General features: G+C 41.2%; 1 long non-coding RNA gene across 4 annotated transcripts in view; it reads right to left on the bottom strand.

The window, feature by feature from the left end:
* LOC119147520 overlaps positions 1-9,375 on the bottom strand; it is a 28,802-nt gene extending 19,427 nt beyond the window's left edge. For all 4 annotated transcript variants that reach the window (XR_005104058.1, XR_005104060.1, XR_005104059.1 and 1 more), the window contains exon 1: positions 9,271-9,375. This is a non-coding gene — a long non-coding RNA (uncharacterized LOC119147520). The remainder of the gene's footprint in view (positions 1-9,270) is intronic.
* Positions 9,376-13,504: the final 4,129 nt, after the last annotated feature.

Here is a 13,504-nt window from a genome sequence, read left to right as displayed (position 1 = left end):
CTTAAAAATTTCTCCTGCTGCCAAGGCTACAGTGTTGATCTGCCCTGTTTACAGCCATTAGAAGCCAGAGGAATAAAACTGCAGCACTGCAAGGCCTGGCATGCTAGGTAAAGGCACTGCTTTATTAGTGGCATTCCTATGCTTGGATCCTCAATAAAAGCAGAAAAACACCAATGGCAACAACTTTGCATAAACACAAAGCACATCCAAGGGCCCATCTGAAGTGCCCAAGGGAGACAGATGTTAACCACCCTCACACTGGTCCCCAGTACAGACCTGAAACACCTTTGTGTCCAGTATCCACATTTGACAGCTCTTCCCTTGAATTGTTTGTTTTGTTACAGATCAGAAGCTTAAAATAACAGTGCCTGGTGCAGTTACTGAACCTAAGGATAGCCCTCTAATGATTCTTTAGTTTATTTCCCTTGTCAATCACTGAGACTTTTATTTTAGGTCAGAACAAAAGAATTCCAGACTCATGCTTGTGTTAGATACAGAGAAATTTTGAAATGACGTAAAGACAAGAACTATTAATTATATGTTGGAAAATTACTTATGAAGAGCAGAAAGTTCAAGGGAAGGGGGGAGGAGAAGTCAAATTGCTTTCCAAGAATAAAAAGGAAAACTTTTTTGAAAACATGATATGTTGCCATTTTATCTTTGCTTCTCTCCCAAAACCAAAGATCTTGTATTATGACTATCACAACAAAACTGTTTTTGTACCTATAAAATTAAAATATTATTATCCAAAATAATAAAATCACAAAATCTAAAAAAAAAAAAAAAATATCCAAAGTGTGTGTCAATTCAACTGCAAGATATGTCAAATGCTGCCCAACAGCATCAGTTCAGTTTTTCTCCCAGGTTACAAAAGTTTACAAACAAGAATGGCATGCTTGAAAGACTCCTTTAGAACAGCTTCACCACAGCTGAGAAGTTTAGCAGGATGTGAGCAAACAGAGTGATCATCATTTCAGGAATGAGATAACGAAATCAACTCCGTAAACCTCAGCGTTACAGTTTCAGTTAATTATCTACTAGAACAAGAAAATAAAATAGGCCTTTAAAACAGCCTATCAGCCTGGCAGGGGAGTTTTTTCAGGAATGAGCCATTCTACCTGCTCTGTGGGACTGGACTCCAACAGAAGCTGCCACCCGCCGCCTGGCTGAGCCCGTGGGTGCAAACACAGACCTGGCAACGCTGGTGCCACCGCTCAGCGAGAGGAGCTGCTGTCGCCGCACGTAGCGGGTCCTGCATTTCACCTTTTCCAGATTGTAGTCTGGGAGGTTGTAAATAACCATATGTAAGTTTTTGGGTTTGTTGTTAAATTACATTTCTAACTAACTTAGCAGCTTTAGATATGGTTTCATTACAAGCTATTTTTATTAAATCTCCTTTACAACATAAAAACTATTGCCTTTAAAATTAAGTTTAAAGCACTACTCCCATACAGGAGAACCTTTTTTTTCTTAAAAGTACTTTATCCCCTAGAGCTCACGTAAGGTGATATAAACAAACATGCATTTGTTAGCCCGCAGAACCTAGGAAGTCTTTTGTTTAGGTGTTCTTTTTTCTTTTGGCAAAAAGGTTGACACATGTAGTAGGTAGCAACAGGCTGAGCAACCTAACAGTTCATCTCTCTTTTCACTGCCTACCATTACCTTCACAGTATCAAGGCTGTCTTTTGTTCAAGATAAATGAGGCTATACTATTTGACAACACATTTTTCCTACTGCCTCCAACACCTGTATAACAAAAGAAAATAAATCAAAAATTAATGTCAGTTGCCAAGTCAACCCCACAAATTTGTATTCATCTAGATTTAAAAACAGTGACTGCACCACATAATCTTGTTTCTTATGCTTTGCTATCTCTCCTCTTCTTGGCAGTACTAAACACATAACATGCATACTCAGAGTGTAGTATATTCCCAGTTAAACTGTAGAATACGGCAGCATCCAAGCATCCGCAATTAACTGCACTGAGGCATAAATGGATCATAATTTATCAGTCAGTTTGCTTATGCAAAGAAGGTATTACAAATCACACACAGAAGAGAGGAGTGTTTGCAGAAGGTATCTAGGAGATAAAAATCTATGTGAATCTAAAACAGAAAACATGCTTTTAACCTAGAAAAAAGTCAAACCCCACAGCTGTCTTCAAGAAATGACAGCACGTCAAATTCAGCTTTGCTTATGCTTAGATCTTTCTTGGAAGGGCTGTAGCTATTTTTTTTTTCTTCTTCTAATTTAAGCTTTTTCTAAAGATGGGCTAGAAAAGAACTAAGACTGCACATGTACATCTTTGACTAGTGTTTCATAGAGAAAATAACTTCATCTGAGAAGCTTGTGAGGAAGATCCTCAAATCAATGGCTTCTCTGCTACCTATGCTCTTTCTCCCCCCATGACTGCACTTTGTTACAGGTATTAATGGCACAGATGAGAGTCAACCTAAGCCAAGGAATCTGAAAAGCTGTAATGTTTTATATCCTATTACTCCAAGTGTCACATGCAAAACCAAGCGAGTATAAATAGCCCTCTACTACATGCAGGGGAACTAAAATAAGATCTTGAATACTGGATGTCTGGTATGAGTGATCATATTTGTGAAAACTACTGTAAAAGGAGTACCGCATCATGAGCGGCAAAAATTCCTTCAAGGGGAGAATCCAGCAGGGAGAAGGCTGCAGAAACTTTACTTAGCTTTCAGGTACTGTGCAGTACGTGGCCATCTGAACCAAGGCAACTGCCCACACAAGCAAGCGTAAGAGGAATCCCACAGAAAATTTTGTATGTGGCAAACTCAAGGGCAGAAGTCATTTGGCTTAAGACACATGGGTACCTAAACTGGATAACTTTATTTCTTGAATAAAATGCTTTAACAGTCAGATAACGTCTAAAGCTGTATAGTCATTTGTCCTGTCTGCTCCTGTTTCTGGAACGGTTAAAAAAAAAAAAAAAAAGGCTCATTAACCAAATCTTTAGCTGCTGCTAGGTACTGATTACCTCAGCACTCCTTTAGCTGTATTTTCACATTTTGCAAAGGCAGTGATTTTGAGTGTGAAGGGGCTGAGTGGTGAACAGAACCTGACTGAATTTGTTTCCCTGCAGCTGTCTCAGCTGCGCTGCCAGGAGAGCGAAACACGCCGAGACACCCTACACTGGGTGAACTGCTGGTTAGCCAGCTCTGTAACCCTGAAATCAGAAACCACAGATGTTTGTGCAACGAGCTTGCCTCATAAAGCCAAGACTATTTTGAGCAATATTCTCGTTCTTTTCTGAGCAGGTAGGGTAAAGTGCTCAAAAGAAAGTGCTTAAAGACTTGCATATACTTGAGAACATCTACACAAGGGAACATGTGGTCTGATTTGCTAAAAAACTCAGTGTTCAGCAGTTTGCAACAGGGGGTAAGCGTTCTCAATGTACAGTCAGAAATAAAATCAGACCTTTTATGGTTTTGGAGTTTGGGGTTTGGGGTTTTGGGGGGGGGGGATGGAGGTTTTTTAAGATGTATAGAGAAAATCTAGTGGCAAGCACTTTACATTATTAGACCACGCTAATTGTCATATCACTGCATACAATGAAAAATTGGTTTTACTTGGAATAGAAAAGTTATTGGTGATTCAAGATGTGGCATTCTCTCTACAGAACCAAGTTTTGAAATCGTGCTTACAAAGAGATCTCCAACTTTCAGCTGAAGTATGAATACTAACATTTTCTTTCAACTGCAAGAAAAAAAAAAAACCAACACAAACCAACACACCCCCCCAAAACAGCCCAAAGCTGAAAGCCAGAAAATCTCGCTTGAGCTTTAAAAGTCTGCAGGCCCGTTGCGTTAAGGTCTGGTTAGTAGTTTCCTGCAACTTAGGTTTGTCAGTATTGAAGGGAAAGGTAAGTTACCTTCATGGAAGGCAAAATAATTCTTAATTAGGATGATTAAAATGTTTAATGAACCTCCCACAAGATACACTTATGGAACTACACAATGGTACAAAATCTTGAAACAAAATAGGCAAGGTTATATGGTCTCCTGACTCCTGTCTGACAGCAGGACGGCGCTCAGCAACAGCACACGCCGTATCTCAGGCTGGCACTGAAATGCAATTAAGATGTTTTTAGATGGCTAACAAACCTCCTCTTGCCCAACCGCTGCAGCTTGTCCAAATCTATCTTGGCTCTGCACTGGCAGAATTCACATCCTTTAAGTGAGGTAAACAACAGAACAGTGAAAATTCATTACAGCGATTCAAATTCAGATCAGAGGCAGAAATTAAATAATTAAATATTAAACAGATTCTGCTGAACTATAAAGTATGGAAGAGAAAGAAATTTGAACAGGCATAAATGGGTAAAAAGCTTGATCTACCAGAGCTTACATCAAAGCTGCTGTACAGTGGTTTATTTTATGAGTCTCCATTCTCCTTTGCTATTCCCTTGCACCACTAAGAGGTTACTGATTTGTGTTCCCGTGGTGCCTGGTGTCAGTTTTCCAACACATCAGACACTGTTGTTACCAGACTAGAATTATTTCATACTGACAGCCCAGAGTAGGATGTAGGGAATACATCCTGACCTTTCTGATCTGCGCTGGAAAGAACCAGCACAGGTTCATGTGCTACTTCCTCCCTCCCGTAACTACTGTCCAGGCCTTGACAGACTTACTCCACTGGTTTGCAGAGCTTGGTAGATCGTTAGCAAAGGACAGGAATACGCAAAACAGCAAGCAGGTCTGAATTGCACAGCTTTTTTTTCTCTGGGGTGCTACTGTGGAGTTGTGCAGTATCTCCTCATAAGAGCTGAAAATAGAAACTAGACAGGGAGACCTCTAGCTCTGCACATCTCATGGACTATGGTCTACCTAGAAAATGACACCCTGATTTTCAGAATTTGTCTTGGTTATTTGCAGAATAGTTATTTGCTTTCCATAATGAAAGCAACAGAGACAATTTCATATCCCCCCCACTCCCCACCCCTTACACTAAAGTTTTGAGTTTCTTGACAGAAGTTCTTGGTTTGCCAATAACAAATAGACAGAAGGAATGACTGGTTGGTCAACAGTTGTTGTGAACATCCAGCTACCTCCTGCACTGCCTAAAGAGCAAAATGTCTCATCTTCAGTCATGTCCGTGTCTTAGAATATATATGGAGTCAATGAAATGTTCACCAGTCAGAAGAGCAGACCCAAGAACCTACGACACCTACCTAAAAGAAAAACTATAATTAAATGCTACTGAAATATTACAGCATTCCATATTGATCCTAGGCTAAAAAGCTAGCTCTAGAGGCTAGTTTCACTGCACGCTGTTGAAAACGTACCACAGCAAATTTGCCTAACTCCCTCATGCACAGTCGTCATTATGTGATGCCCCAAAGTGGCAACTGTTTCATATCAATGTCACTTTTAATTAAGAGACTGCTGACTGGTTTATAGCCCATGCATCTGTAACAGCTTCCTTTCTGGCTGTGTTCTGTGGCCTGGTACAGATATATGCAACGTGCATATATCTTACATCTCCCCACTTGATGACTTCTTTTAAAATGGACTGCTGTGCCTTTCCGCAGGAGGAGAATGCAGAGCATTCTTTACAAGCGCCATTCAGTAAGTGCTCAGCATGCAGCCCGCTCCCTAACTTGCCTTATGAGAACTGCAACAAGGCAGATAAAACTGTAGCCTTACAAAGCAACCTGCATGGACATCCAGGTGAAAAAAACCCCACAAATATCCCACTCAAGAAAATGAAAGGTAAGTTCAACATTTGCACGCTTGTTTTTAGAAAGTCAAAAGAGCAAAGAACTAACTTTTAGCTGATGATACTCCATATTCTTAAGCAAAAAAAATTTATCAAAAGAGAAATTTAATACTGACCATTTGAACAAAGCCTTTGGAAAGGCGACTGCTCATTTCCCAAACATACCGTGTTCTGTTGTGTGACCATGGATCAGTGTCCTCAACTACCTCCAAGTGACAGCTGAGCAACAGGCTATCGGGTTTTGTCTTTGGGTAAGAAAGCATTTTAAAACCAAATGCAAACAAGACTATAGGATATGAAATACCATCAAGTTAAATTGAGGGACTTGTCAGAAACAGCAGGTCCAGCTACTCAGCAGCACAAAGCACAAAGGGCCTCTGTGTGTAAGAACCTGTCTTATAAAGAGGTGCCATGTACATCCTCCCTGCAACTCAGTCCCTGTTACTGTAGGTTGGACTTTGCTACCAAAGCAAAGACACTGCTTGCTTCCAGGCTGTAACACGGATCTGATAATTGGGCTGGAGTTGGAAGGCGTGAGGAACAATTACCCTTTTGCCTAGCAATGAGAATTTAAGCAAAAGACTCATTTTCCTCTGTTCCAAAACACAGAGTAGTAGACAGGAGACTCAGAGATCACTTTCTTCTGTATTTCTGTTATCCCGTGCCTCCAGCTGTCTTAAATACCTGGAAGGCGGGACCAGAGTTCAGTTCTAACTTGCATTAATTCTTAACCTCTCCCCATTCCTCACAGTGCAACGCTACTTGCCACTGTCATCTGCGTCAGCTGTCCAACCCCCTCCATCTCAGCAGAGGAATCTCACTAATACCAGTGTTAGCCGCTCGCGATTCAGCAGTCCACAGCATGTACGAGTTACGCTGTGCTCTGTGCAGTAATTTTCCAGTACCGCCTTTCCTGTAGCCTTGTTAATCAAAGTGGATGTTGATGAACTGCAGTAAATGCTAATAAAATCTCTTCACTCTTTCCTAAGTCCTCTTGAAAACTGTGTACACGGAAATTCAGATGTTTTACTTAGCTGCACTGTACAGCTGGTGCAGTAGAGTAGTTTACAGAAAGGGGAAAATAAAATACAGGACCTTTTCCTGGCAGATATAGGTCACAACTAAATGATTTAACAGAAAAAACTTTGTTAACCAAGTTCTATTGCACAAAACAGAGTGGAAGCTTCAGGACGTCACCTTATAGCTGCAGTGGAGGGGGGGGATGAGGAAAGAGCAAATTAAAAATAAAAGCAGAGGAAGTGCTACAAACGCTTCCACTTGATCGAGCATCTCCGCGGATTGGCGGGGAGAGCTGTTGCTACACGGACTCTGCCTGCTGCTACCACACGTCAGAAGCCCCGCTAACAGCAGCACGGCGAGCCGGACTGCATTACAACATGCAGTGACAGTCCCCCTCAAGCCACCAGGAGAAGTAACAAGTTTGCCTGAGAACCTATACCTCCCTGAAATTAAGCAGTGTATGGGCAGAAAGCCGTAGCCTATAGATGTTTCATGTGAAGCCGTGCAAACTTTTGTTATATTAGTTCTTGTTTCCAAAGCAACAGAACACGGCTCAAATTTCTGCTGGTGTATTGTCTGATAAAAATCTTTTAAAACTGCATGATCATTGTAAGAAGGAAAGCAGAGAGACCAAGGTGAGACAATTTCAAAAGATACTGAACTGAAAGCAGAAAGCAAATTAAACCCCCTCATAAAAGAAAACAAGCCATGGCTTTACAATTAAGATACCCTTAAATGTTTTGGGTTTTTTTTTAATGGGGGGGAAAAAAAAGTTTTCCCTTTTTGTGCGATCTGTGTATTAAAATCAGCACTGACAAGACTGTACCTGAGGGTCTAAAAATCTCACCTGCCCCAGCATTAACTCTTTTCATTGGAAATCAAGGGCGTGCCCTAGCCCAGGGAAAAGTGACCAAAAATACCAGCTGCTTTAAGGTGCGGAATGGAGAAGCTAACAAACCACTGCTTCAGCTCCTAAAGTAATGTCAACCTGGGAACAAAACCCAGAAACTTAGTAAAATGAGCAACTTCAGAGTTCTGAGAACTGATCTGCTTGAGCAAGCCCTGAGTGGGCCATGGATTCAGTGGTACACCTTGATCATGAAAAAAAGTAATATTAAAGCAAATGATCCCAATTAACGGGCCAAGCTGCTGTGAAAATCTTCCATGTATAACCAAAAAGAACAAATTAATAAGGCTTTCTGATTAATTCAGGTCCATCAATAGCACAATTGTTACAGCCTCAGGTGTCATCTTCAAAAACAGCATTCATGTGAAAGACCTTCCATGCAGATTTCAGCAGTAAGTGGGACTTCAATCTCCAACACTAAACCTGATTAATTTGTGGTGAATAGGAAAATTCTTGGCCCATTACAAAAAGTAACTGGCCAAGAAGTCATGAGTTCTTCATCACAGGAGTCAGTCACACATGAAAATTCTAAGATGTGCACTTTTGGCATTTTGCAACAATACACATTAGATCCATCAAATAAATAATTGCATGTACAAACACGTTACCAGCAAGCTGAAATCTGCAGTTCTGCCTAGTGCAAAATGCCCAACAGAATTTTATTTCCTTGGAAGCTGTATTTGCGCATAAAGTGTGGCTTGAACTCTACCAATAGGAAAAAACTAAATAGTCAAAAGGTGGTGGCATACACGAACAGCAAATCCGTGAGGCAGTTGCACCTAACCCTTCTGCCTCCTCCCTGCACCCACAGGGCACTCGGAGCCGAATGCTGGCACATGCCTTGGCTGCGTCCCAGCACAGTCAGGTGGCCACAGCTGCACGGACTGGCAATGGCAGCAAACTGCCCTACGACCGAAGAAATTCATGCACTTCGGAAGGCAGAATCCAGTTATGAACGCGGAACTGAAGAACAGAGCTATTGATATCACATTTCAACAATAATAGAGTAATTGGTCCACTCCCTAAAATTCAGTGCTGTGATGACATTATTATTAATATCAAACGTATCAGTATTGCTTCAAATTATTTATTTTGGATGAGAATTTTACAAAGAAGTGATTGTATTTGACAGATGCACAATTATTTCCCTACTCTTTTGAACAAGTAACTTCACCTTGATTTCTTTGCTGTAATATCTTGGCCCAGTGTTTGCTTCTGTAAGAAGCGCCATGAATGAAGTCACAATTGTTTTCATGTCAATACCATCATTTAATTAAACAGTACAGTCACACCCTCTCATTTAAGTTGTGGTTAAGCGCCCTGTGGTGGGGGCGGAGAAGGAAGGGATATCTCCTCCAGGGAATGGAAGCCCAACTTTAAATTCACATATAAGAATTAATCCACAACTGCCTTTAAAAAACAAGAAAGTCATCTTTAACTCATGAGGGATTTCTTTCCTTCCCAAGAAGTATTTATGGGCTATTTTCTACTTTTGCCCAGAGAAGTATATCCCAGCAACAGGCACGTCCATCCCTCTACATACTGCCTAGGCAGTCAGTACAATGCTTGGCCTCATAAGAATAACTTCTTACAGAACAATCTTCATCCAGCCGCTTGCTGAGGTCCTTGCCTCGCTGCTGATTTTGAGCTTCCTAATGTAAAGCCTGTTTTAGCCTGCGAGTCCTTCTGGCTCACACTGTGAAAAGACTGGCTTATAATTCCTTAGTACAAACTGCAAACAAAATAAATAGGCTACCTAATTAAACATTAACTTCAGGAAAGACTTACTTCAGTGTGTTCTGAACTGCCCTAATCAACTAGCATGTGCCTTGGTTTAAAGCAGTATCTTACTAACCCACATTAACATTTTCATTGAAAATATACAGATTTTAAGTTAATTCAAATTACTTACTGCATCTTACATGCCAGTTTCATCTCAAAGAAGCTAAAAAGTAGCTTCTAAGGGGAAGCTTTTCTAAGGGGAAAAATATATTTAATTTATGTATAAGCAGCAATTAGAAAAAATAGGGCATAAGAAACAGGGTTAGAGATTTTATTATTATTTTTTAACTACATGGCATAACTGTCAGGGTTAAAAAGCCAAAGATTTAATTAGACAAACCCAAGCTCTACATATGTATTTTAAAACAGAGACTTCTTTCAGTCTTCTTATCAACCAATTCATGCATGTCTTAACATCATCGTCCCTTTTATTTTTTTAAGCGCAAGAATCTTTTCAAGCCTGTAACTTCTTTAACCTCTTTGTTCTTCCTTCTTTACAGAAAACCACCCCCAAAAATGCCTTTGCTTTTTTAACTGACAATATTTTCCAAAAACACTTGCAAGGGACAGGCCCCACTTTCTCCTTTTTTCATGATGTAGTGTACAATGAGGGAATAGACTATCTTCCATAGAAGATGAATACTACAGGATATCATTTCAGAAAGCAGCTCTATCATTCAGTTATCTATACGGCATTTATATTTAACACAGCAAAGCATAAAATTGAGGACAAAAGTCAGACTGCATTGTTTTTAATGTTCTGAAAGTTAAATACAGCATGTTTTGTAAGTAGAAAAATAAAGATCGTAGGGGAGATGTGTCCAAGTTTTCTTAAAGAGTATCATTTTTTAAAACCAAATTACATCAAAATAGATACATTTGAAATGAGTATTCAAGAGCTGAAAACCAGAAATACTCTGATCGCACATATTCTAATAAAACTGATGTTGGGAAAAGCTGTAATTCCTAGCAAAGCTGTTTCAAACACTGTGAATACTGCTGCTAAAAACATAGGGAAAGTGAAACTTTAATAGGAAAGATATTGACAAATACTGAGAAACTTCTCAATGCATCTACTCGTTCCGTAACAGAGATGAAAGCTGGAAGCCACAAATACATGGCAGAGGAGACGGCAGGCAGAAAAGGCACAGGCCTCTCCTTCCAAAGAGTTGTAAATCATCGGCTCTCTTGTGGGTAGTTCCTTGTGCCTGCTACAGGCAAACTGGAGGGGGTGAAAAATAAAATAAAATAAAAAAATCAGGCAGCTGGATCTTTGTCTTTGCTGGATTCTAGCTGGCAAGCAGATTTTTAAACCGGCGTAGTAGCTGCCACACTGGACCACAGCTGCTCTTCTTTCTCACTATGTATTCCCCATAACTTTTAACACCCTATAAAATGCACTTTGTTCCACAATTACAGTTATATGCTTATTGCTTATCACACACATTAGTTTTTCATTTATGCTTTCACACTTTTTCTCAGAACAAAAACCAAACGAACCCACCAATCATATTAGCCAACATGTCAAAAGTTTCTGGATACAATGCAAATGCAGATTGAATGTATTAACCTTGCCGTAGTAACCTCCTGGCTGAGGATACCATTTCCCTGATCAGACAATTAAGACAAGGACCTTCTACAAAGCAGTTCCCTACACTGAGCTTCTGGCTATAGTTGCATTCAGAAAGTACGTGATTGCTAGTAAAAATAAAGCCAAAGTTTCCTGGTAGGAATTCTTAGGGATTTGTATCAGACCGTGTTACCTCTGAGTCTGAGACTGCTGTTCTCCAGGGCAAATGGATCAAATCCAAATATATTAATGCGTAAGCAAATTAAACAAGAATGATTCTTCATTTTTTCTCAGCAATATCTTAATCAAAACATAATGCCTGTAAGACAACTGCAGTCTTCTTTCTTAGTCCAGTCTGCAGCATTAAGTTTTTGCAGAGACCAGACTGTTAACCACCATCACAAGAAGTAGGGGGGGGGGGAGGGTTTTTTTTTCTTTTTAAGGCACTGCTCCACTCCAGTATTTCAACACTTACCTGCCCTGGATGAAAACAAGTTAGCAAGTTATGCAGGATTACCACTTGTCAGCTGAATCATGGAAACCGATGGCGCAATGTAAAATGAATTACCTTAAACCACTTTTGTGGTTAAGATTTATCACATTATCTTACATTAGACACAGGGTAACAACATGCACATGCTCATGAGCATCTCTTCCAACAAGTATCTGTTCTTTTAAATACAACAATATCATCAGAAGCAGCCGGATCATACTTTTGTCTTTTCAAGGGTAACATACATACCTAGGGCTTGGACACAGGACGACATCACTACCATTAAAGCACAGCTAACTCAACAGCTGCCAACAGCACGTAGGCTGTTAGTCAGCATCAAAAATGGACTAAACCCAAGTTTTCACTGGGGTCCTATGCTAATGCATGTTACCTTTCTGTTTCCAAGGCAATAAAGCCGCACGCTGTTTCATTCAGCAACTACATTCAGCGACTGTGCTGAATACACAAATACACAAAAATTTAAGTAGCTCGGTAGCATGACCAAGCCTTTAAGAATTTATGGCCTAATGATTTGAATGGTAATCTCACTCCGCAGTCGCATCAGAAAGTTACATTGCTACGCTACGGTGCAGTAAACTGGCTGCAGCAGCCAGGCTGGGTCCAGCCTTCACTCCTCCAGGTTTTAGAAGCCTCTTGGGAAGCCCGGACACTTGCTCAGCTAGCTAGCCCACACTGAGCTTGTGTTACTATTTGAGTACTGTTGTACTCAGTCCAGCTGGATTAAAGCTAACTGGTGATAGGCCTTCTGGACATAACACAGCCATAGCCTCAGGCTCCTAGGACCTTTAGGGAGAATGTCCTCACTCCCAAGCTGGACAAGCTATTTTTGGGTTACGAGAAATGAATGCCAATATACCTGCAGCAATGAAATGCTGGTTTACAACAGCACCTGTCTTCAAGCAGAGATGGCTACTGATGGCTTCCACAGTTACTCCTGAAGTGCTGTGCTCCTCAAACCATTTTTCAAAGGTGTTCCATGCATCAAGCTGTCTGGGGAAGAGAAGGGTGGAGCATGCACACGGAAGAGTGACTTCAGGTGGGGGAGGGAAAGAAAACAGCTATTACATGGCAGAGAGGTGGTTTTTGCTCCTGGAAGCAACTAGTTTCTCCTTTTTCCTCCTTGTTTAGTCACCATCTTTCACACCCTGCCCCCTGCACTGCAAGGTCTGAAAGCACACACAACACGCTATCAATTGAACAGCTGGAACAAGCAAATAGCAGGGAAGGCAGCAGGGGTGTCTTTTGGGCTTTGATGTATTTGGTATCAGCTAGCTGATACATACAACTCAGGTTCAGAAAAACACAACTGTCAGCTAGGCAAGGTAGTTCCTTACCTTGTGTGCATGCAGACCTAATAACTACACAGTTTGCTGAAAGGTAGGCACATTGTATCGCCTACAAAACGGTGTAAGCAGACTGCCACGGTGTGGAACTGGCTGCCCTGTGATACATGCGGCAGAATCACCAGATAAAAAAACCCACCGGCATGCATTGGAGCAGACAATACAGAGCTAAGCAGAAACTAAAAGATCAATAAACACAGCCCTGTCGGAAAAGAAAGACGCACGCCAGCGAGAGGACGACTGGGATGGTGCAGAACGTTGCGTTTGCGACCCCTTCCTCCCTCCCCCCCATCTTCCCCGGGACTGTGCACCCCCCTCCTGTCTGCAACACGACAAAGCCTGCACAGCTGATGCCACCGTCAGGAAGAAACTGCACTAGCATCGCCGAGACAGCTCTGGCCGGGCAGCGTGCCTCCCGCTGGCGGCAGGCGCTACTGGCACGTTGCTGCTGCTGACAGGCCGGGCGTTTCCAGTGAAACGTTTCGCGTTTTCAATACATCAAGCCAGTAGCATAACTATGTATCTGATTCCAAGCACCTGACTTAAAAAACCGCAGGGGAAACCACAGAACTGTAGGGAAAGAAAAGATATGTCAAAAGACAGAGGGCTGAAAGGGA

The sequence above is a fragment of the Falco rusticolus genome, chromosome 4 (assembly GCF_015220075.1).
Source record: "Falco rusticolus isolate bFalRus1 chromosome 4, bFalRus1.pri, whole genome shotgun sequence".
Taxonomy (NCBI): domain Eukaryota; kingdom Metazoa; phylum Chordata; class Aves; order Falconiformes; family Falconidae; genus Falco; species Falco rusticolus.
The sequence above is the reverse complement of the archived record's forward strand: the minus strand, read 5'-3'. Positions and strand labels throughout refer to the sequence as shown.